Source organism: Macrotis lagotis, chromosome 4 (assembly GCF_037893015.1).
Source record: "Macrotis lagotis isolate mMagLag1 chromosome 4, bilby.v1.9.chrom.fasta, whole genome shotgun sequence".
Lineage (NCBI taxonomy): Eukaryota > Metazoa > Chordata > Mammalia > Peramelemorphia > Peramelidae > Macrotis > Macrotis lagotis.
Window position 1 is genome coordinate 208,074,946 of NC_133661.1, and position 25,369 is coordinate 208,100,314.

Sequence of the window (25,369 nt, forward strand, 5' to 3'; positions counted from 1 at the left end):
GATGGAAATAAAATAATAAGGAAATATAAAAACAGCTACTAGCCAAAGAATCAGAGCAATAGAAGTCCTATGAGTAAGACTTGAGATGATGCTTCATATGTCTGTGTTTGACTTATGGAGATTATATTATTTTCCATTTAGGCACCATAGTACAATATAGCTAGATGATGCAGTGACTAGAACAATGAACCTGGAGACAGGAAGACTTGAAAACACTCATGACCTTGGACATATACTAGCTATGTGACCCTGAGTCATTTACTTTCTATTTGTCCCACTTTCCTCCACTGTAAAATGGGGGTAATAACACCACCTATCCTGCAGGGTTGTTGTAATGTGACAATTTGTAAAGAATTTTCTAGAGTGCCTAGCTCAGAGGAGATGTTTACGCCCTTCCTTTTCCCTGTTAACAGGTAAATGGTGCTGCCTAGTAGAAGGCTGCTTTTGGCAATAATTAGCTTTTTTTTTTCAGGCAACTGACAGATCTACTACCAAGAATTTCTTTGAACAATATATCAATTTATTTTTTTAAAAAAGCACAAATTATCAACTAATCTCTAATTATTAGGGAATATAGGCCAAGTCAGCTTCATATAATAGAAAAAAGCTTTGAAGTTACAGTCCAAAACACCTGGTTTCCAATCCTAACTCTGGGAATCAGTTTCCATATAAGTAAAAGGTCCATCTCCAGTTTTCCTGATTCATATCTGGCCACTGGACCCAGATGACTCTGGAGGAGAAAGTGATGTTGGTGATTTAACACAGTAGCCCCTCACTCAAATCCAATTCATGTTTTTGTCATGGCATCACATCCCTGATGTCATGGTGTTCTTTGAGAATGAAGGACAAACATCATCATTATCATCATCATCATCATCATCATCATCAAAATAAGCATAATAGTAACTATCCTCTCTATGTTAGAAACAGGCAACAAAAGGTTTTTTTTTAATCTGTACCATTCAATGTATTTTTTTAGGTTTTTTGCAAGGCAAACCGGGTTAAGTGGCTTGCCCAAGGTCACACAGCTAGGTAATTATTAAGTGTCTGAGGCCGGATTTGAACTCAGGTACTCCTGACTCCAGGGTGGGTGCTCTGTCCACTGCTACACCTAGCCACCCCCCCCATTCAATGCATTTTGCTGATAATCATAAAGATTAGTATTTTTGAGGACAGACACCCTTGTCTATAGTAAATTATAATATCTTCTATCCCCATTACTGCCCAACACAGTACCTTGAACACAGCAGAATGTAAAGTCCTTGAGGGCAGGAGTCATTTTACTTTAATATTCCCCAAACTCAAAACGTTATCTGACATGTCGAGTAGTGGGAATTTAGTAAAAGTTTGTTGAGATGAATTTTATTGAATAGTAGGTTTATCAAAAAATATTTGTGGAACTATATATATATATATATATATATATTATTGTGGAACAATTTTATATATATATATAAATATAATTATATATAGAGAAATATAATTTTGTATATATATAGATATAATTTAAAGCAAGATTTAAACAGATTTTCTTTCTTTTTTTGCAAGCAATGGGGTTAAGCGACTTGCCCAAGGTCACACAACTAGGTATCTGAGGCCATATTTGGACTCAGGTCCTCCTGACTCCATGGCCAGTGTTCTATCCACTGCACTACCTAGTTGTCCCAATTTAAATACATTTATATAGAACAGTGTAGTACTTTTTCATAGCTTGCATCAATTGCTATCTATTGCTGTTAGATCTTTTTAATGCAAAAATTATATTTTCTTCATTTACTTTAAGAGGAAAGTTTAAAATTTTTCCTCAAATATGGTACTTTAGAGATTGAAAATCTCCAGGCTTTGGCATTTCCATAGTTTCCCAGAAGCTTTCTAGTTATTGGCTCTGCCAACTATAGGTTTTGGCATCAAAAGTCTTTAATTATAGTAACTACAACTTATCAGCAATAAGCTGTTAATTTGCTGCCTTACATCTCATTTCCTGGGGCAACTTGACCTACTTCTATACATACTTTTCCACTTTCCTTTTTCTTTCAAGACAAGAATAGATGGACAACTATAGGGTTATCTTGTCCATATAGATTTTTGTTTCTTTCCTTCGTTAGGTAACTATGTATATGCATCTTCCTGATGGTCTATATAAAGACCTGATAATCTCTTTCCAATTATTAGGGAAAAAAGTTCCCCAGATAGCCATTTTCTCTTTTTATCAAAAAACAATTAATTTAATTTATTTTTTAAATTTAATTTAATTTTTTCCTGGGTGCATGTAAAAACAAGTTTCAACATTCATTTCTAAAACCCAGAGTCCAAAATTATCTCCCTTCCTCCCCCTTCCCCAATGAGAAAGCAAACAATTTGATATAGGTTAATAATGTGCAGTCATATAAAACATTTCCATAATAGTCATATTGTGAAAGAAAACATGGACCCCTGCCAAAAAAGAAACCTCAAGAAAAATAAAGTAAAAAATAGTATACTTCAATCTGTATTCAGAAACCATCAACTCTCTTTCTGAGTATGGAAAGCATTATTTATCATAAATCCTTCAGAATTGTCTTGGGTCACAGCACTACTGAGAAAAGCTAAGTCATTCACAGATGATCATCATACAATATTGCTGTTACTTTACATACAGTACAATTTCACATTGCATCTGTTCATGTAAGTCTTTCCATGTTTGCCAAGAACATTCTGCTCATCACTTCTTATGACAGAATAGCATTCCATCATTATCAAATACCACAATTTGTTCAGTCATTTCACAACTGATGGACATCACCTCAATTTCCAATTCCCTGGCACCAAAAGAAAAGCTGCTATAAACATCCTTATACATATAGGTCCTTTCCCATACTGACAACAGGCATTTTCTAACTTTACCATCTCTCTTCTTTGCCTAACCTGGACAGTTAAGTGGTACAGTGAATGGAAGGTTTGTTAGATCTGGAGTCATGATCCTGCTGAGTTCAAAACTGGTCTCTCATACTTCCTGTGTGATCTTGGGCAAGTCACCTCAGTTGCATAATAAGGTAGAGAAACAAATTGCAAACTACTCTAATATCTTTGTCAAGAAATCCCAAATGGAGTCATGAAGAGTCAGATATGACTGAAAAATGACTGAGATATCTAGCATATACTATAAAGGACTTTTTTTCATTTTGCAGCCTAAGTCCTCCCAGATATTTGTTTTAAATTTTCAGGAATATTCTTTCCTCCTCATTGTAAATACATTTGTAAATTTTCTACCCACATTTTAAAAACATGTGAACAGTTTAAATACATTTTGGATGTTTTAAAATACATTTTAGAGGATCAGTTTTTAACTGGAATGGAATAATTTCCTCATAATGATGATGATTTTAAGGGGGAGAAGGTTTATGTAGGAAAAAAGGAGGAAAAAAGATGTGAAAATTCCAGAAAATCAAAGGATGAAAATCAGCAAAGAGAGTCTTAACCAATATAGTGGGACAAAGGAGATGATAAAGAAAGAAAAAAAATGGTAAAAGCAAAAAGATTACAGAGGGAGAGGAAAATGACTGAGATCTATAGAAAGAATGGGAAGATGTAGGAGGAGGGAAAGAAAAAAAAATGTGAAAATGAAGAGGGGGAGAAAGAACAAAAAAAAATCTGTAGGAAATTTGGAAGAAAAAAAATAAAAAGAAGGTACAGAAGGACTGAGGAATTTCAGTTGCCATCAAGAACAAAGAAGAAATATTTGGAGAGTGGTAGAATTAATTTCTGGTTGCTCATGATGCCTTTTCAATTTTCCACTTTTTTTATTCAAGAAGACTTTTGTAAATGGATGGTAGTATAGGATTTTATGGGGCAGTTAGGTGGACAATGGATAGCATGCCAGGCCTAGAATCAGGAAGACTGTCCAGCCTTAAGCAAATTTCATCACCTCTGTATTTTTCATCTGTAAAATGAGGAGATTGAGTCCACTGATCTCTATGATTCTTTCCTTTTCTAACATTTTACAATATTTTAATTCACAGAGGCAAAAGGAGTCAAAGAAAAGTCAGATTAATCAACCGTTGTGTTATTTGCAGGCCTCAACGACATTTTGAATAGCCCCCTTTTCCCTCTATACAAAGTTCTTTCCTCTGGTTTCCTCAAAGATCTCTTTAAATTTCATATCTCTATTAAGCCTTTCCTGCCTCAGAGAAAGTCAATTCTTGTTATCCATTCTCTTATCTACTAATTTGGGATAATTCATATATCCAACAATAAGAAATCATGAACACTAATCCAAGGACATTAGGGGTGGATTGGAGCTTGCATGAATTCCTACAGAGAGTCCATAGTTAAATTTTCAGTGTGAGCATTTTATACCCTGCAAATAGGCAAATGCTATAAGTCAGGGTTTGATTTATTATTTTATTGATAATCTAAACTTAATAACGTAATGAAGAAAATGTTAATAATATAAATAAAAACTTAAATGCAAATTAATAGCAAGCTCCTTTTTCCCCTATGGAGAACCGGCTGTTAAATATTTTCTAGCATACCATTGGCTATAAGGAAAAGTTCTATTACAGGACTCACAGTGGACTTGGAATCAGAAACACATCCGAGTTCTACTACCTCCCAGTTCAGTAAGATTGGGAAAGTCATTTAAGCTCTCTTGACCTCAACCTACATGCTCACTAAAGTCCATTCCAGTTCTCTGATCCTTAGTTTCCAAGACTCATTATGACAAGATCACCTAGTTTCCCCCTAGCAATCAGGAACCCAGACCCAGGTATTTTTGACTTTTCATCCAATGTTTTACTAGTATGCCAGATAGAGAAAATATGAAACATTGTATTAACTTGAAACCAGGACAGGAGAAAAATGACCTGCTCTACTACATCAAGGTCCCAGAATTTAGTCATACAAGTAAAATTATTAAGATTTTGGAACTCAAGGAACTTTAAGGGATTGAATAGAAACAAATAAGCAAACATCAAGGATCAGGACATGATCAATAATAATTTTCCTGCTCACATTTAAATGTGAGAGTTTTTTGGGATGTGGCCAGGTGGGTATCTGACAAATAAAATAACTGTTGAGAAATAGTAAATGTTTGAATTTCAATCAAAATAACAACTATCAGCACAGGCCATAAAGACTAACAAGCACAGTCATGGAAAAAAGTTTCTGTGTTCCTACATTATCTTAGATTAAGGTTCCCACATAAGAAGACAAGAATAGAAGAATGTCCAGTTTACTCAGTGTGAAATTTATATCTTGGGGGGTTTTAGGGGGGAATGCAGCTTTCTCAATTGGCTTACTTAACAGCAGGTCACATATGTCTAGGGTAGGGGTCTACAGATTACTGCCCACAGGTCAGATCTGGCCTATTGCCTTTTTGTAGGGATGGGCTAAGAAAGGTTTTTTACATTTTTTTTAGGTTTTTGCAAGGCAGTGGGGTTAAGTGGCTTGCCCAAGGCCACACAGCTAGGTAATTATTAAGTGTCTGAGGTCAGATCTGAACCCAGGTACTCCTGACTCCAGGGCTGGTGCTCTATCCACTGCGCCACCTAGCCGTCCCGGTTTTTTTTTTTCATTTTAAATAAAATTTTATTACATTTAAAAATATAAAAAAATTTTAAGTTCCTGGGCTATACAAAAACAGACTTTGCAGACTAAAAGTCAGCCAGCCCATGCTTTGCTGACCGTTAGTGGTGTATAGGAACAGTCAATTCTTCTTCCTGTATGCTTCATGTGCAAAGGCAAGCAAGTACATAGAACTATTCTGTTACTTGGGCATATGCTCTGGAAAATAATAAACTGGCAAGGTGGAGAAGAAGGACATGTATTCATAAAACTATGTCTGCTACTTACTCCCTCTGTGACCTTGGGTAAGTTCCCTCTACAGTTTCTAACCTCTAGGTTTCCTCATCTATAAAATAAAAGAGTGGGAACCGATTAGGGGTATGCTGATAAATTTTCAACAACTGGCTCTCTGGAGGAAAAAAAAGGTGTGTGGATGACACATTTTAAAATTTATTCTGCATTATTAACATTTCTCCATCACTTTCTTAAGTCTAGACAATTAACAAAACAATAAATCAAGTACTGATTTGCATTATTTCACTGCTTATTGAGATGAAAATGCTTACACTGAAAATTTAACAATAGGCTCTCTGGAACAGATTTGAGCTCAAGCACATCCCCGGACAGTTAAGGTCTCTTCTGGATCTAGGAGCCTATGAAATTTGCATGAGATACTTTAAATAAATAATCTCAGAAAGGAGAAGATACATTGCCTAAAGAATGAAATTCAACCTCTTCCAGACCTGCTATAAAAAATCATTGGGTTCATTATTTTCTCCTCTTTCTACAGGAACAGAATTGGAGAGTTTTATGTCCCAGATTGATTCCCCTGAGTTGGCTTTTGACTAAACCAGGAACAGAATATTGAATTCTAGCTTGGTTCTCTCTTTGCCTTTGCACAAAGTGATGCTTTTTCTCTGGGCTAAAGGGAATCAGTGGCTTTCAAGGAGGGGTCCAAGGGATTTATTTTGGGATACTAGGAAGAGGGAAAGGAAGGCAAAGTAATTGGGACTCAATCCATCAGAAAATACTGTCATTCCTCTCTGCTTTTAGATTTTTGGTGTCATGAATGAAAGATCTATGTTGGAAACCATGATAAAGTTATGCTAGGCATGACTGTATACTGGGAAAAGTAGGTATACCTTGTCACACTTGGGACCCATTGGTTTCCTAAGAAAGGTCTGAGTTTTCTGAGTTATCAGGCAGTGTTCCCTTTGTATAGCTCTCACAATAAAGGAACACATCCACCTTGGAGCTTCTGTGTATAAATCATAAGCCATAATAAAGGAGATGTCCTGAAGACTTGCAGGGTTAATCAACCAACCATTAAATCATCTTTATTAGGTAATATTTGAAACAACCTGCCATGCTCTATACTGAGGGAACTGGGCTGTTGATTTGGCATCTGTAGGCTTCAGGGGAAAAGGGACTTTTAAAGCAGCTAAGTGGAGATAGATGCCATCCAAAGATACGCTAGAGTTATAGGAACTGTGGATTGGGTTGGAGAGCTGGCTCTGGTTTTCAAATAACAGCCACCTGAATGCTGTTTGGAGTTCTGTCTTCCTTTCTTAAACATAGCTTCTAAAAAACATTTCTCTAAGAGGTGAAACAGCATTTTCTTCTTGTCTGCCTGGGCTGATGTAGTGGGCTGGGAAGAGGCCATTCAAACCAGCCTGTGTCTGACTTTGTGGACTCTCAGTGGCTACATTTGATAGGCAATGTTACCTGTGCCATCTGGGATTTGGATACTGTATCAAAGCAATCTACCAGGCAGAAACTCTGGCTACCAAATCACAGAGTCCTTCCCCTATCTTTCCCAGCCCCTCCTGATTAGTGTTCTAGCAGCCCCAGGGATGGGAATTTTGAGGACAAAGCAGAATATTTGGTGCGCCTATTTGCATGTCAATTTCCAGAATGCTTCTCCAACTCCTCACTATGCCATAGTGATGCTTTTGTATCTTCTCTGTCTGGGAACAAAATGAAACGAAGGATCTGAAGTGGGTCAGCACAGTGTCCTGGCACGTCCCCTGGTTGAGCTTTTGCCCAAGAGGGTGAAAGCCTGGCTTCTATGGTTCTCTGGCTCATCGGTTCCACGAACCAGACATGCTGAGGAGGAAGACCAGGTCTCCATGGGAGGGAGTGTTGAAGCTGAGCCCTCTGAGCACAGACCATGGAAATGCTTCCACCCACAGGCTGAGGGGAGAGTGGTGAGCAGGGCTGCCCTTGCGCAGTTGTCATCAATCTGAATTGACCCACCCCCCCCTCTGACTTTTGTTTGACCTGACCATACATCTAAGTGGGAACAAGGAGCATGTGAGGTAGATAGGAAGAGAAGTGGAACTTTCCTTACTTTATGATGAAATTAAGGTCCCAATTCTACTTAAATCAACTGTAAGCCATCCTGGCTCCATTATAAAATGGGACACGGTAGTTTCAAAATGTGTTTTTTTTTCCCTTCATCTTAATAGGAATGTTGAAGGAATGTGTGCTTAGAGGCAGCTTAATGTAGTACATTAGGAAAACTGGATTTGAATCCTTGCTAGATGTACAAATCATTTCATCTTTGAGTGCCTCAGTTCTCCTATCTGTAGGATGAGGGTATTGGAGGAAACTAGATCATTGCTAAGGTACCTTTGTTCTCTAAATCCCATGATTTTCATAGTATTATATTATTGGATCCACACTCCCCTGTCATGCAAGAATATTCCCTGTAGTTCATCCATATGAGTACAGGCCATTCAATTTTTAAATGGCTCACTTTCCTGTCATTTCCCTTGGGACATTCATTTTTGCATCTTCTAAGAAACCAGAGCTCACCTAGAAATTTAACAAATAATGATTCTCAGCTGGCTAAGTTACTGTTATTCAGACCACTGCAAAATAAACATCGCACACTGAATACAAAATAGTTTTTTTTTCATTGTCATCTGACATTCTGTATATTAAAACAATATTATTAAAAGTCACATTAATTTTATTCTGGTAAATTTTTAATGTGCAGTTATAAGGTAATCAGAGAAGATTTATATATTATACATGTAAGTATGTGCTATAGCAATAAATGTTTGCTCCATAAAAATAATAATATAGAAGAGTTTGTAGATATAAAAGTGAGTGAATTTGTAACATTTGCTCATTTTGAGCTTAACTTTCAGATCAAATGCAAAGTAGGAGAGGGGGAACCATTGAGCTTCTACCTGTGCTTGGCACAAATGACCTGGTTTGGCAACAATTGGCAAAATGTAAGCATGAATGACCTTAATACCTAGGAGGTAAGCCTGGATCTAGAAGTACCAGGTTCTACATGTAGTTTGTCTGTGAATCAGAACTATACATTTCTTGCCTACGGTACTAATAAGGGTTTTTGTTGGGGGTTTTTTGGCTATTAAAAAAAAAGATAATCCAAGTTTCTCCATCTTTTCTTTATAGTTTAGACCACAAACACCTACAGGGTCACCTCATTCTTCTCTGACAGTTTGACATAAATGGAAAGTAGCATCTTGACAGGCCCTCTTGACTGCGTTTACTGTGAGGGAAAGGATTTGCAATTATGGAGGTGAGTGAGTATGAAATATTCCATCACTTTGACCATATTTTCCTAACCATGTGTTCCTTTAAGCATTTTACCTGCAGAAGAGTTAGTGTCATGAAAAATATTATACATGGTCACTTGAAAAATCCTAGTGATAGAGTCTTTCTAAGCTGCAGGCTGCTACTTCTCCTTTGTATTGCCTTTAATGTAAATAGATATTTTTTACTTCCTGTAAGACTCTGCACTAGGTCTGGATTTAATTGATGTGGTTTTGTCCTTGATGGATACAGATTGTAACTCATTCACATCTGTTGATTTTGTGCAACTCTTGATAGTGTCTTTCCATAAATTAAGTACCTAATATACTGGAGCCTTCCTCAGTAAAGGGAATAGTACACATCAGGAAGGAGATGTGTGACTCAAATTTATCTATTTTCTTATTACTTGGGTAAAGGGAGAAGAGAAAAAAATATTTTAAGTACCTATTATGTTCCACTATTTAAAATATTATCTTTTTGATTATTAATTTATAATCACATTATGATAGACAGAGAAGACCACTGCCATTTTCTTGCAACAAGGTAATTTGGTGGGAACCATGGTCATAGCTTCCTAACTGATTTTCCTGACTCCAGTGACTCCCTACTCAGTCAATCTACCAATCAACAAGCATATATTAAATCCCTATGGTGTGCCAAGCATTCTATGAGGTACAAATACAAAGAATAAAATAATTTCTACTCTTAAGGACCTTATATTAACAAATTGAGGTGACAATAACCTATATAAGTATATCCAAAATAAATATGAAGAGATTAAATACCAATAAATGCAAAATAGAGTATTTAGTTCATGTTTCACTTAGCTGCTGAAAAAAATCTACATAATGCACAAATTTGATCAAGCCACTCCCATGATTAAGACACTTCCATGGCTTCCTATTGTCTACAGGAGAAAATTCAAGGTCCTTAGCTTGGCATAAATCAGTTCTAATGTATTCTTCCAGAGTTGTTTTATAAAAATCCCTTCATGCATCCTATACTTCAGCTGAAATAGCTGTTCCTTAATCTTGTCTTGCCATATCCTACCTCCATGAATTTATATGGGCTATCTCCCATGCCTGGAATTCTCTCCCTATTCTCATCTCTACCTGTTTAAGATTCAGATATGCCTCTTCCATAGAGCCTTTCCTTGTCCTGCAAATTAAAATTTCTCTCTGGAAATATCCTAGGACACATCAAAAATCCACCTTACCTATATGATATCCAATTTTGAATTATATTTATTTGCGTGTGTGCTTTAATTCCTCATTGTGGTATAGAGATGAACTTGCATTCTCAAAAGTTATGCCATAAAGTTCCTAGAAAGGCTATATATAAATATATATATGTATATATATACATAGATATACATATATATGTATATATATATATATGTATATAACCTTAGAAGTAGACGAAATCTGTTTTCCAGAGATAAGCATACCTAAATATAAGGAGATTCATCATTAGTAGACTGATCATTTGATGATAAGTTCTTTGGTCATAGCAACCCATGACACAAAGAAAAATATCAATGGTCCTCAGTCATGTGCCCATTCTATTTCTGTCCTGATTGTGGCAGAGTTCAAGGAAAAGAACAAAGGATGCTAAGAATCACATCATTCTTAGACCATCTACAAACTTTAACTTAGTTGGTGATATTCTCATTGTGAGATCTATGTACAGTGACCTAGACCCCTAGGTTATACTCCTGGAAGAACTTAATCATATAAATCTTGACCTATTTCCCATAAATGAAATCAAAAGAAGAAAGTAAGAGTTACATTGAAGAAGGATGTCTCACAGTCTCTCCTTCAAGAAGTAAATAAAAAGTCAGCTAAACTGGGTTTAATATTTAACTAAAAGGAACAAGAAATATAATTTCTGAGGATATGTGACTCATAACTATTTACTAAAATAGAAAAATGAAAATAATGTCAACTTAGGTATTAATACTGGTTGCAGAGAATTCAGAGATAGAGAAATTCTATGAAGAAAATATAACTTCCTCCAAATTAAATAAACATAATAGTGGGAACAGATAAGAATCATGAAAAATATGTTGGAAAATATGGATCAGAAAGAGGAAGAAGACATGCAGACTAGACAGAAGTCTTGTAATCATAATAATTTTTAACATTTGTATAGTGTTTTAAGGTTTTAAAATCATTTTACATATATTACCTCAAGTCTATACATCATGAATTAATTGCCCAAGGGGAAAAATGAGAAGGGAAGCAGAGAATATGGCAAGCTCTAAATAACATCACAAGAATTGAAATTGATTATATTTTAGCAGATAGCAAATGACTCATTATTGATGTGGGAATTATCCCCGAATCAGCTTTCTATGTAGAGTCAGACAAAGATCAAAATTGGTACAAAGATAGAAAAAAGAAAAACCATGAGGAAAAGATGTGGTGGTATAAAATTAAAACAACTATAACATGACCTGTTTGAGTAGGTTATTTATGTTGACCATAGATGGAAGAAATAGCACTGACATCAATTATAGTTATAATACATATGTTAAAGCAGAATAAATCTATTGCTGTAACAAAGAAACTGAAAAAGTATAAAAAGCAACTTAAGTTATCAAATACTTGACTTTTTTGGTACAACAAAGAGACACTGATTTACAATATATTTTCATTTGTGAAATCTTATAGGAGAGAATGGAGAAGGAACATTCATTCATTTAGTAAACATTTATTAAGGGCCGTTAAAGGTTGGATGAGTATGAGCAGGATGGCCTCATCAAACAGAGAGAAGTAAGGGTAAAAATCAGTTTAAAGACTGATTAGAGATAGACCACAAATAGAAGAAAGACAGAAAAAGAACTGAAATTTTTTTTTGTAAACAATCAATGAAATTGGAGCTGTCAAACTTAGACTTTTACACCCCAGTCCTAGATATGCTACAGTAGAGACAGCATGGCCCTAAAGCAAATAAATATGAGAAAATTGACTGGATTAGACTAAAGATCTTTTTCTATAGATTATATATTTATGATTTCATTAATTGATGGGTCAACTTGTGAGATATATGAAATAGAGAAAGATATAAAGGCATGGAAAATACTTCAGAACTTAATATAAGAAATGATAAAGCAGATAATATATATGTGTATATATATATATATATATATATACCTTCTTTTTCTGTCTATGTAAAATTTATATGAGAATAATACATGCTAGCTTTGAGGGTATTGTTAGGGAGGATATTAGTAGGGAAAAGGCAAGTTTTAAAAGTACTTTTTTTATACAAGAGGACATTATCTACACAGTGACTAAATGATGTAGAAGTTAAAAGGCTGCACTGTGTTGTTTGTTGTTTAGGAAAGCTCATTCCATAAAATCAATAATCTTAAAGGTTTTTTTCATTCAATGTAATTTTTTCAAACATTCAGCAAAAATATTTAAGATTCTTTGAAAGATACATAACCTTGTCCTACTATTCTCTAATCATTAATATCAGGCAACCAATAGAACAGGGAAATGTATGCTCAGTAAAGGTGTTTGCCATTGTCATGGAAGAGAAATAGTTCTTTATTGTCCAAGTTGAGAAGTTCTATATAGATTCATTTCATTTTTTTGTACTCATGTGCTATTCTCTAGTGAATGTGAACAATTCAATGGTTGTTGATAGCTTAGAACTGTTATTTGTATTCTTTTAAAAGGAATTTAAAACAACATAGAAAGAAAAAGAAAAAGCACATGAGTTCAAAAAATTAAAGGAAAGGGGGAAAAATCCTTAAGAGAGAAGATGGCTTAGAGAATGCATGGCCTTTGGCCAAATTCAACATCTGGAAACATTGTGCATTCTCATTTTCTACTTATTTATCTGTCTAATCACTGAGTTTTTCTATTGCCTTCAATTTTTTAATGAGAAGCACACTTCTATTCAATATCCATATTCTGAATCATAATAAGTTTAGTAAAGTGTTCTCTGTGGATATCATCCCTATTTTACCCAGTTTTCTTGTCATTTTCCTTCCAGTTTCCAATCCATTTATTCATACCATTGATGACAAGTTGTTTATCTGTGTATACAATTGCTTCCACAATCCTTATGGTGGTTCTCTTTACTCCTGCTCTTAGGTTGGTATCATCCAAATATGTTCAGAAAGGGGGAAATTGAAGACCTTTTTTTTGAACCCAATCTTCTTTCACAAAGGCCTGTTTTTTTAACTGTCTTTTCAACATCACTATTCCATTGGTAATGTTACTGTATGAAGGTACTTCTTTTTAATACAATATACTAGTGTTATTTTTGTATTACTGGATGTCATGGACATGAGAATTCAAAGTATTATAACTGAATATCATTCAGAGGGCAATGGAGAAGTGCACAATGGATATGAGAAACTTTCAGTAAATAACAAATAAGGAACTACAAAGAAGTTACAGAGTAAGGGTCATCACCAATGAAATTTATGATTAAAAACAAAGGGCCATTCATGTGGTAAGAGTAAAGGATAAATAATGGATAGTCCCTGTACTCTGATGATTTCTTTGAAGGGTTAAGAGACAGCAAGGAAGATGTCTGAATCATGTTGGGCAGACTCCATGAGGTGAACTTGGGACAAAAGTTCTATAGTTTAGAGCAGGCAAGGAGAAGTTATGATTTGCATTGATAGGGGAAACATCCACATTGATAAGATCAAGGATCTATGTGAATACTGGAGAGTGTGGTATCAAGTTCTCCCAATTACCTCTCCTTGACAAGCTCCTCAGGCCACAATTGTTTTTTACAACTTTGTTTAATTAATGTCTTTGTATGCTCAATAATGTTTGTTGAAATAATAGAGTGAAAGAATCCACATTTTCTTGGTGACCAGTTTGTACAAACTCTGCAGTTCAACTTTTTGAAGCTCTAGGGCCATGTCATCTCCTTTGGTTTTGTAAAAAACAAACAAAAATGAACCAAACAAAATCAGAATGAAAAATCTAGTTCAAAGGTCGTTCCCTAATTAACCTATCTCTTAGCATTTACAAAAACCTGGCATCTGGAATGACCACATATAGATGGGAATGTACTAAAAATTGATCAGTCAACAAACATTCATTAATGTTAATTAAACACCTACAGTAAACATTCATTGGATTAAGTTCTGAGGATACAAATACAGTGAATGAAAAACAAATCCCTACTTACTAGAAGCTTACATTCTAATGTAATCGGAAAACATTCACTACCATTATGAGCAGATTGTTTTCTTCAACAGTGAAATTTTTATCATATTAATGATTTGGTGATTCTGTATCACAAGGTGAAAGGTGTTAATAACTCTCATTGTCTTAGTAACTTTCCATCACATTAAAAGAGATTAACTTTGGTGATAAAATATGAAAGTTACTCACATAAGATTAGTGCAAATAGAAACCCAAATCTCCATAGACCTTAAGGTAACATTGAATTTATAAACAAATTCCTCATGGGACTTTTACTTGATAAGCAAGCTGCCACTTTTATCTTAAATGCTCTGTAGGCAAGTGGCATCTATAAGACTAACAACCTCAAAGGAAACAATTCTCCAAGGTGCCTGAGGGGATTCTCTAAATCCTAAATGAGGATTTTTAGATTATGTCTACTTATTTTTATTTCTTTTCCTTTCATATCTTGTATTTATTTATTTATTTATTTATTTATTTATTTATTTATACATTTGTTTGTTTGTTTATTTAATTAGGTCACCAGCTTCTAACCATATTGGAGATACCATCAATATGGCTAAAGCAGTAGAGAAGAAGATACTAACCTTCTCTCCTTTCATACAACATGAAGCTACTATAATCCTAATATCACTCCCTCTCTTGCTTCCTTGGGCTGGCCTATCTGCTTCTGTATAGGGTAATTTTTCTTTTATGTTTTGAAATTGAATTTAAATTTAATCTCAATCAGTACATTAGAAACTGATTAACTTCCCATTCATGATACATGCCTTTCTTCAGGGAACAGTGATGGGCATATATAAAGGGCAAACTTTGTTGTAAAAATACAATAGATATTTTTGCTTGCAAAAAAAGACTTTTAAACTATGCACAGTGTGCAGGCAAAACAACAGTATTCAAAAACCATTTGGATTTTTTTGGAGAAAGCTCCAATAAGTCAATAAATAAATATAGGCCGTAATATTGCTGTCACTTTGAATTTTCAATTCATTTTTCAATCAATAATTGATGTATTCACCCGGCATCCTTGTGAATTAGGTCAGTTTCATTATCCTCATTTTATATCTGAGGGTAAAATGAAGCAGAGAGGAACACAGGGAGGCAGAGCAGTATTGTGAAATAAACCCTGGAATTCTGATCATAAGACTGGTGTTGGAATTCCAGGTATTGAATCTCTATTGGACATCTGATCCTAGCAAATTGTTTATTGTTTACTTTCTCTTAGTTTTAGGTTTTTTTTAGGTTTTTTGCAAGGCAATGGGGTTAAGTGGCTTGCCCAAGGCCACACAGCTAGTTAATTATTAAGTGTCTGAGACCAGATTTGAACCCAGGTACTCCTGACTGCAGGGCAGGTGCTTTATCTGTTATGCCACCTAGCTGCCCCCCTAGTCTCAGTTTCTTTATCTTTACAATGGGAATAATGTTATTTTCTCTATGGACCTCAAAGAGTTGTTTTGAAGGAGGCATTTTGTTAACCATAGGATTCATATTTACAGCTGGAGAGGACCTTAGTGGCCATAAAATCCATATCCCTTATTTTAGAATGAGAAAGCTGAGGTCCAGAGAAGTTAAGTTTGAGCATGACAGACTATAGATTAATATTTTTAAAATAGTATTTTTTGAATTACATGTAAAGACAAAATTTAATGTTTTTTAAAAATTCTGAATTCCAAATGTTTTTGTTCCCTCCTTTGTCTCCTCCTTCCCCAAATCAGTAAATACTTTAATAAAGGCTATATATGTTCAATCATGTAAAACATGCTTCTGTATTACACATTTTGTGAAAGAAGAAACAGACCAAAAAGGGAAAAAAACTATGAAAACTATGAAAAACATGCTCAACATCATGATATAATAAGAAAACTGATCATAAAGTCTAAATAGAGTTATTATTGCAAGTCAATGGGAGGTGATGGGAAAATACCAAGTACATGCAACTTCTGGCCCCACATTAAATTTATAAGACTTTTAATGCATCTCCCAAAACATTTATGGGAGCTGCAAAACCTGTTTTAAAAAAGAAAGATTTGAAATTTTATTTCCACAAAATAAGACTTTTGCTAGAGGACTAAATAAGATAATATATGTAAAGTATGTCACAAACCTTAAAGCATGACATAAATATTGATTGTTGTTGTTTTGTGAGGGCTGGGTGGGTGCCATTTAGATTTATTTCTGTGTATACCAATAATAAGAAATAGTGATGATAGAGGCCCAGGAGGGCACTCAGATCCATATATTCCTGTTCGAAAATAGCAAACCATTCCAGAGCACTTAAAAACTAGGTTGTGCAAGAGATGCTACTCTAATGCAAAGTAACTAAGGAGAACTTTTGAAAGCTATTACTCTTCCTCTATATATCCCAGAAAAAAAGTATTTAAAGTGCACATTAATCTATAGTCATGAACTGATCCAATCATTTTGGATAGCAATTGCAACTATGCCCAAAGGGCAATCACACTGTGCATACCCCTTTGATCCACCAATACCACTGCTACCCAAAGAGATTAAAAAAAAATACCAGGTAGGTGGAAAGACCTACATAGAAAAAAATATTTAAAGCAGCTCTTTTTTTTGTGATGACAAAGGATTAGAAACTGAAGGAGCGTCCATCAATTGGGGAATGACTGAACAAGTTGTAAACAAATTTATGAACATAATGGAATAATATTAAGCTATAAGGAACATAGAACAGGTGAATTTCAGAAGAACCTGAAAAGACTTACATGAAGTGAAGTGAGTAGAAATAGGAGAACATTGCTCATAGCAACAGCAACATTATACAATGATCAACTATGAATGGCTTAGCTATTTTCAGCAATGCAATGATCCAAGACAAATCCGAAGGTATCATGATAAAAACTGCTATCCACCTTCAGAAAAAGAAATAATGGAGTCTGAATACAGATCAAAGCATACTATTTTCACTTTATTTTTTTCATAGGTTTTTTTCCCTCTTATGGTCTGTTTCTTCTTTCACAAAATGTCTAACATAGAAGCATGTTTTACATGATTGAACATATATAACCTATATTAAAGTATTTACTGATTTAGGGAGGGAGGAGGCAAAGGAGGGAAGGAAAACATTTGGAACCCAAATTTTTTTTAAAAAAAACATTAAATTTTGTCTTTACATGTAATTCAAATAATACTATTTTAAAAACATTAATCTATAGTCTGTCATTCATTCATTCATTTATTCATTCAGACATATGTCTACTTTTTTGGTTATAGTATATAAATCAAGGAACCTGGGTTCTAGAGTTATGGTGAGGTTGTAGTTTACTTAAGCTGGACCTGGAGGTCTGAATTTATCCTATGAAAAAGCTGAGTCCTCAAGTTATTCCTGAATCTAGCCTCATGGCCCAAGTCAAAGACTTGGGTTCAAATTCTATCCCAATGTATTAGCTAGGTTACTCTGGACAAATTTTCATTCACTTTTCATTCATTCAATTCAATTTTTTAAATCTGTTTCGGGTTTAATGACCTTTCTTATATCCCCTTTAGGGCTAAATCTGTGAAATAGACTATTTTTTTTTTTGCTGGAACACTGGACTACTTTATTAGACATGAAACTGTGGTACTTTTACATTTTCCCAAAGTATATAAACATAGAAACCACTCAAGACTCAATTACCCATTCCCATGATGATGATGCTACATTTCAAATCCCTGTTCTTTCTTCCTGAGGGGTTGAAATCTTACTCTCCTTTTTGACCACCACTTCAGAAAGGAGACTGAGTTCTTTGCAACAATGCCCAGAGATCCAGCAAGATGGCATCTACATAGCATTTAAAAAATTTTAAAAGTACTTTACATAGATTATCTATATGTTCCTCATGACTTCCCTGTGCAATAAGTGGCTCCTATTTTCCCTCTTTATAGATTAGAAAACTGAAGCTAAGCCCAATCAGTAAACCATTCAGTATTTATTAATTACTTATTATGTGTCAGATACTGCACTAATACTAGAGATACAAGTAGAGGCAAGAGATGGTCTCTACCCTCAAAGAGTTCACAATGTAATGGGGAAGTCAATAAACAAATAATATAAATATGAACAAACTATACACTGGATAAATAGGAAATAATTAGTAGAGGGAAGGCATTCAATTGTGGAGGAACTAGGAAAGCTCCTATAAAATGTAGGATTTTAGGTGGCACGGGTAAGTAAGGAAAGCATTCCAAGTCAGAGAAAATGACTTGAGATAAGAGGTGGGGTGTCTTATTTGTGGAACAGCCAGGAAGCCAAGATCACTGGATTGGGATAAAAGGTGAGTTGTCAGAAGACTGGGAAAATAGGAGGGGGCTAGCTTATGAAGATTTCTGAGAAGTTATGTGACTTGAGCAGGGTCAGATAACTAGTAGGTTTTAAGGCAGGATTTGAACCCAGGTCTTTCAGACTCCAAGTCCAACATAAATCCATCACATCATGCTTCCTCGTTTGAGAAAGCATAAACAATGTGGATTTCCATTCAAATAGCTTTTTTTTTTCCTCTTGCTTCTGAGACAGACTTGCCTGATGCTCACGTTGGTCAAATTTCATTGGCTAGGGAATTTTTAATTTCTCTCTCTTTTTTTAGAGTGAGTGTTTGCTAGTATATTTTTCAGATTCTCTCAGAATCTTCTCTGATTCAAACGTCCTAAATAATTCTATTTCATCAGTGAGTTTTTCCATCTCCCTTTTCATCTTCCTCTTCCAGGTCATTAATAAGAATCTTGAATAACACCGGGCTCAGAGTTCTCCCCTGAGCACCCCACAATTAACCTCTTTCCACACAGAGAATTGGCCTTTTATTTCTACTCATTGCTTCCCACCTCTTAACTAGTTTGAAAGATAGTGCAAGGTTTTCCTTCATAGCCTATAGTTACCAAATTTACTTTAATAGGCAATCTTTGTTCTTAAGGGATAGGTCCATAGCACTAACCTATTTGCTACAAACAAATGATTTTATCATTCCTCTCTCTCACCCTTGACTTCTCTGTAAGAGTGTCCCCTAGCTCCCTGGGAAGTAATTCCTAGACAATATTCCCCAGGCCTAGGTAGGCATTGGGTCAGGTGCAGAGGCTGAACTTGATCATAGGTGCCATACCGGGGTTTCCTGCCCAGCTCTTTTTATTTGGCTGCTGGAGGACTTGTAGGTGAAGGCCATCAGGTCTAGGAGATTTAATGAAATTTGATTTCTTTTGTTGCTCTCTCTGATGTCTATATCTGCAGACACTGTCTCACCTTCACTCCTGAAAGTGAGCCACCTCCTCCCACCCCTCTCCACCCTGGGGCCAGATATTTACTCATCCTGCTCTGTGCTGAACACAAAAGCAAAGCTATAATTTAGCTGTGCTCTCTTAAACCTTTCGCTGCTCTTTACACCCACTGTCTTTCCTGGAGGCTTCCTTCTTCTGAAGGACTTTAGGAAAGGCTGATGATTTGCCTTGATATCTTTGTTCTTTGGATTTATTCTTCCTCTCTTACCCTTCATCTTACCTGCTGAAGTTTATACTCCTTTCTATTAGCTTCACTTGGATGAGATTTCTATTTTTTTTAAAGGATACTTTTCCACCTGACTGAGCTCCTGCGATTTGAACCTTCCTGGTTTTTATTCTTTGCCTTATCAGTTTCTTTTCCGTTGTTCTGGGACAAGTCCATAGTCTCTGCCTCTAATCAGATATTCCTTAGCAGCCGCCATGCTGATTCCATGGATTTTAATTTTCTAATGTTTCCCTCCAGGCAGTTTCGAACATCCACTTCCTATGTCTTTCTCAGCATTGAGTTTACTGTTGGAACTCAACAAATATTAAATAGCCCTCCCTCCTTCTCTTAGGAAAAAAAAAGCCCATTCTTGAATTTTACTTGTCAAAAATACAACCATTTGTGTTCAGGTCCTCACTCCTCCAGTGTCCAACCTAATTATATTAAGGTCAATATTATTTTGCAGCTCAACAGCACATCCTGCCTAAATCAGAATCAACTTCTCTGTGTTACTCAGAAATAAATACATTCTATCTTATTAATCATTGGGACTCAAGTGTGAGCCACTGATTTATTGAGTACCTACAACCTGTGAGGATGCACAAAATGGACACAATATGTGATATCTGCTCCTCTCCTCTCAAGTATTAAGGATGAATGGGATTTCATTTGCAGGAAAGTCCTGATTAAATGTCTTCTCATCTCTTCCAGGAACTAGTAGATTAAAGATAACATTTTCTTATACCTCTCTCTTTTTCCAAGAGAGGTGGAGTAATTCAGGCAGTGGAACATTGTTAGATGAGATCATTTTGTGGATTGTTTTGCCCAGTGTTTTTCCTTTGTTCCAAGAAAAGGTTCAGTGATGGGGGCAAGGCATAGATAGCCCTGTATCCAGAAATGCCCATTATATTAAAATAAAAGGCTCCAATAAAACTCACTTAAAATTAATTAAAAATATATATGTATAAACCTTTTCCTTACACCCTTACAACCTCGCATATTTCTTCTTTCATTATGTTTCCCCTTCCTTCCTTCTCCAGCTTCATATTTTGTCTTTAAAGTCTCCCAGAAGGATCCAGCAGTATGTCTTTATTTTACTCATGCCCAGATGTCCCCATGTTCACTTTTCTTTCTTTTTCCTTTTTTTTTTAGCACCTATCTAACCTTACAGGTCACCAGAGCTGAATATGGAATTCCCAGCTATCTAGTAAAATGTAATGAGCCCAGACCACTCATATTTCAATATAAGAAGAAGAAATGTGAAAGCAATATAAGGGTCTGAAAGAAAGCCAGAGCTATCTGAGACATCCCCATCTTTCACAGACATAGACTACTCACCACCCCAAGCTTTGTCACTTTTGAGTGAAAGGGTTTGTGTGATTATAGGGCCCCTGAGTTCTCATCCCAGTCAATAGCCCTTGTACATGTGAAAGGGTGGGGGATTTGGGCTAATAACATATTACAGTATTCTTATAGAACACATTTTCCATTGGTCATTCACTTCATTTTTCATTTGCAATTTTTCATTACTGCATTAAACTGTGTGATAAATGAAAGGTAGAAGAATTTGACAGATGATTTGATTTCTCCCCTTGTCAGATGATTTGGCTTAGTTTCCTATGAAAATAGAAGGCAAGCCCTGTAAAATTGTTCTTGTGGATTTGTTTCCTGGCATTTATTTGCCGTCCCTGCCATATCTAATCTATCTATTTACCTACGGTTCAGTTACTGATCTGTATCCCCCAGGATTCTGGATCTATATTGACAAAGTGGTGGTGGGCTGTTTCCTATTTGCTACATTGTGTAATAAATAATGAACACACCACGTATACTTTAAATTCCTTTTTCTTCCTCAAGTCCCCAAACACTGTATTATTAAACAGGTTTCCCATACAGCATGCCCACAGACAGCACGGGATCTACAACAAAGGAAAGTCTGCTCATTCTTCTGTTTAAATACAGCAGCAGATTTCGCCTCCCTCATGCTATTCTGAAAAGGATAAACACAATATTGTCTTTACTCTACTGCTCGAAGGCTTCCAAAGCTAGGGTTAGCGATGTAGCTCTTCCTTTTGGCACTCTGCAAAACTTTCATGAAAAGTTATTACGGCACATACCCTGGATAAAAATGCCCCCTGAACCATACAGACCACTGTGTTGTCTGAGGTAGATAAAGTTGAAAAGGAAAAGTATAGGAATGATAAAAGAAAAAAAAAAGATGTTCATATATTTTTTCCTCCTGTTTGGAAAAAGAAGTTTCTAAAATAGATCATATGTTTATCTGTCTTGTTGCAGCTTTCAGCAAAGCTGATGTGATATGACAGAAACAGTAGCTACAGAAGCAGCTACTCATGAAGGGACAACAAGCAAATACAAATGAAAGTGACTCACATCCTGGATAGCTTTAAAGGAAACAGAGCCAGAGTTCGACATTTTTAAGCATAATAACAAGTGAGAGGTGTGCTGGCATTTAAGTGACTCAGAAATTGGTTACCTGCCTCTTACTCTATATAGGTCCAGACCTTCAAAGATGGCTGTTAGATTCTTTACATTCCCAAAGAAAGATCAGGCTCTGTTCCCTATCCCCACCCTTGTATTGAATCCTGTAAGTGAATAATCAGAAGCATATAAGCTTTTATTTATAAACTACCTATTAGACAGCTTTCAAAACTTGGGCTGTAAGTGTCAGTTATTAGCCATGGCGCATGTCAACCCCCAACTCACGCCTCTTCAGCTCTTGACCTATTAAAACTTTGTTTGCTATTATACTTGCTGGCAAGCTAGTCATGTGGAAAGGTGTTGAAGAAATGAGCCTGTGTGTTCCCCAGGTGATATAAATGCTTTATCAAGCTGATCCCTACCATGTTATGTAAACTATACCAGGTAGCATTCATTTTAAACAGAGAGATAAACAGATCTAATATGCTTCAGGGCATCATGCTTTATGCATGAACTGCTTTTTATTTTTATATTAAAGATTTTCTTGACATAACCCACTGCAATGTAGTTGAGAAGCAACATAATGTCTTAACTACAGCCACTGATAGACAGCTCATAGAAAGAAGTTTAAAGTAAGGAAGGTGATCTATTCCCTTAACTCTTAATCCCATGCTAGCCTTTTTAATTAATTTTTAATAAAAAATTAATTTTTTTAGTGAAATCCTGCTTGTAATGAGAAAGGGTCACTCAAAAGATAAATGAAGAAATCCTTAGGGGTGTAAAAATATATATATATATATATATATATATATACATATATGTATATACATATACATACCTATATATGTATATGTGCACATATATAGAAATACAATCGATCTATGCTTGTACATATAGGTTTACAGGTTTCAAGTTGGAATGGACCCTAGTTGGAATGGATCTAGTCCAAGATCTTCATTTCATTGATGGAGAAACTAAGGTTCAAAATGTCCTCAGAGTCATCCAGGTAATGAATCACGATATAAGATTTAACTTCGTGTATCCATCCATCCATCCATCTATCTGTCTGTCTGTCTGTCTATCTATCTTTTTCTCTTGTTCTCCTGGATTCAGATACTACCTATGTGACTTTGGCCAAATTACTCAACCCTTTTTTGTTTCAAGCAATTTTCTAAGATTATAAATTGTGGGAAAAAATGATTTTCATTACTAGTAGGACTTCATCATGGAAAGCAAGCCCATACCAATGAAATTATGGGAGCAATCTAGTAATATTGCTGCTATTTATAGTTTGTCAAAGTTTTCATGCATATATTTACAGAGAGAAACATAAACTATTTCTGTTACGTGGTTTCCCAACATGCAAAAATTAGGTAAAAATGGCATTATTGGGATTATGGGGGCAATTAGTTCCATGAGAACTTTTTGACAAATGATAGCATAGTTAAATGGTATCACATTGGGTTTTCATGACTTTACAATATTTTTTTTAAAAAAATTATAATAGTGAAAGAGAGAGACAGAGAGACAAGAGACAGAAAGACATACAAAGAGAAACAGACAGAAACACAGAGAGAGAGAGAGTACAAAGACTAGAAAAAATAGCAAGATAGTTTAATGTCATTCACAAAATGTTAAAAGAGCCAGAGAAATTCTTCCTGTGTCTTAGCTAGCTCCTCAGTAGACAATCTGGGGAAGGGTGTAGGTAAATTACATAGAATGAGAGGAGATTCATGGATACAATGTGCAGTAGTGGATATAATATCCACATTAATTTGGCCATAACTCCATTTATATGTGAAATTACTTATTCATATCTGTATGTATACCCTAAAATTTACAATATCCTTTTCTGTCTCTCTTGACTTTTCCTTTTCTGAATTATCACTTATCTGAACAAGATTTTACTATTTTTTTTTCTGATTTGAGCTGCATATATGGAATTATTTTTCTCTTCTGGTTACACAGAGTCATCTAGGTATTTATAAACACTTTATGGGACTCATTGGCAAAACCTTGCTGTTTATGATTTGACTAAGTTACTTTCTTCCTTTGCTTTTACCATGCAGGGTGAAGTCATTATTTTCCCCTCTCTGTATCATACATGAACTAAAAGACATGAAATTTTATTTTGAAAACACTGATCTACATGAAGAACAATTCAGATTAGTCAGATTAAATCAGAATGTCACTATATGGAAGCAGCTTCAGTAGCTCAGTTTCCCCTATCTGTCAAACAAGTGATATTATGTTTGAACCTTTCAAGGTGTTGTTATATTTAAAGTGTTTATGAAATTTGATGTAGAAAATGCTGTGGTTGGATTGTTTACATCTGGAATGAAATAAGCTTTGACTCCTTTCCAACAGAAGAATCCATCAAGAATGTTGAAAATGAGAGAAGTGTGTTCCAAATACAGCAGGAAGCCTTCCTCTCTCCAATTGAATTTTTGGCTGCATTCCCTCTCTCCTTATAAATCCAGGATAATCCTGCCCAAGGGATGAGGAGGACTATCAAAAGACTGAGGGGGCAATAACTAAGTGACCAATACTATTATGAACGTTTGCGGAAAAATCCGGATGAACATGGGGATGAGCTAAGAACAAACACTATCCATTTGAAAGCTGCCTCTCACTCACTCTAATGTTCCCATATATAAAAATTCCCTCTCTTCTCTCTGTCCATGTACAAATACATATAGAATGTATATAGAATGTAAACTTCTTGAAATTAAAGATTTTTTTTGTCTTTGTTTTCTCAATGCCTAGTACCTTACAAAGAAAACTTCTAAGAAATACAAGTTGAATTGTATGATTTCTGAGAGGCAACTCAAAGAGAATCTCCTTTTTTTATATTCTCCTTGAATCTATTCCTAATTTCAAAGACTTTTTTGGATTACAAAATTATATATTTTCTCCATAATAACAACATTGAAAGATGGTTTGGTAAATCAAGACAAAGTTCAAGGTAAGGTCTTTTATATTATGTATATAAAACTCAGGGAAATCAATAGGATATAGCAAAATCCACATTTATATAGTGATTTATTGTTTATAAAGTATTTTCCTTTGAATAATCTAGAAAGGTAGGTCCTTATAAGTATTGGGATTGCCATTGTATAGAATAAGAAAAGTTGAGGGGTTCAGTTCAGGGCTTGAATTAGATTATCAC

General features: G+C 35.2%; 1 protein-coding gene and 1 long non-coding RNA gene across 3 annotated transcripts in view; one reads left to right on the top strand and one right to left on the bottom strand.

The window, feature by feature from the left end:
- The window catches only part of NPAS3 (neuronal PAS domain protein 3), a 1,122,614-nt gene that overhangs the window by 127,734 nt on the left and 969,511 nt on the right, over positions 1 to 25,369 (bottom strand).
- On the top strand, positions 4,605 to 25,033 carry LOC141522174 (uncharacterized). 2 transcript variants are annotated; one of them, XR_012478145.1, is made up of 5 exons: positions 4,605 to 5,023; positions 8,971 to 9,097; positions 22,057 to 22,219; positions 23,098 to 23,206; positions 24,967 to 25,033. It is a non-coding gene; the product is annotated as an uncharacterized LOC141522174 (long non-coding RNA). The 2 variants fall into 2 exon arrangements; XR_012478144.1 differs by having other exon boundaries at positions 4,605 to 4,744.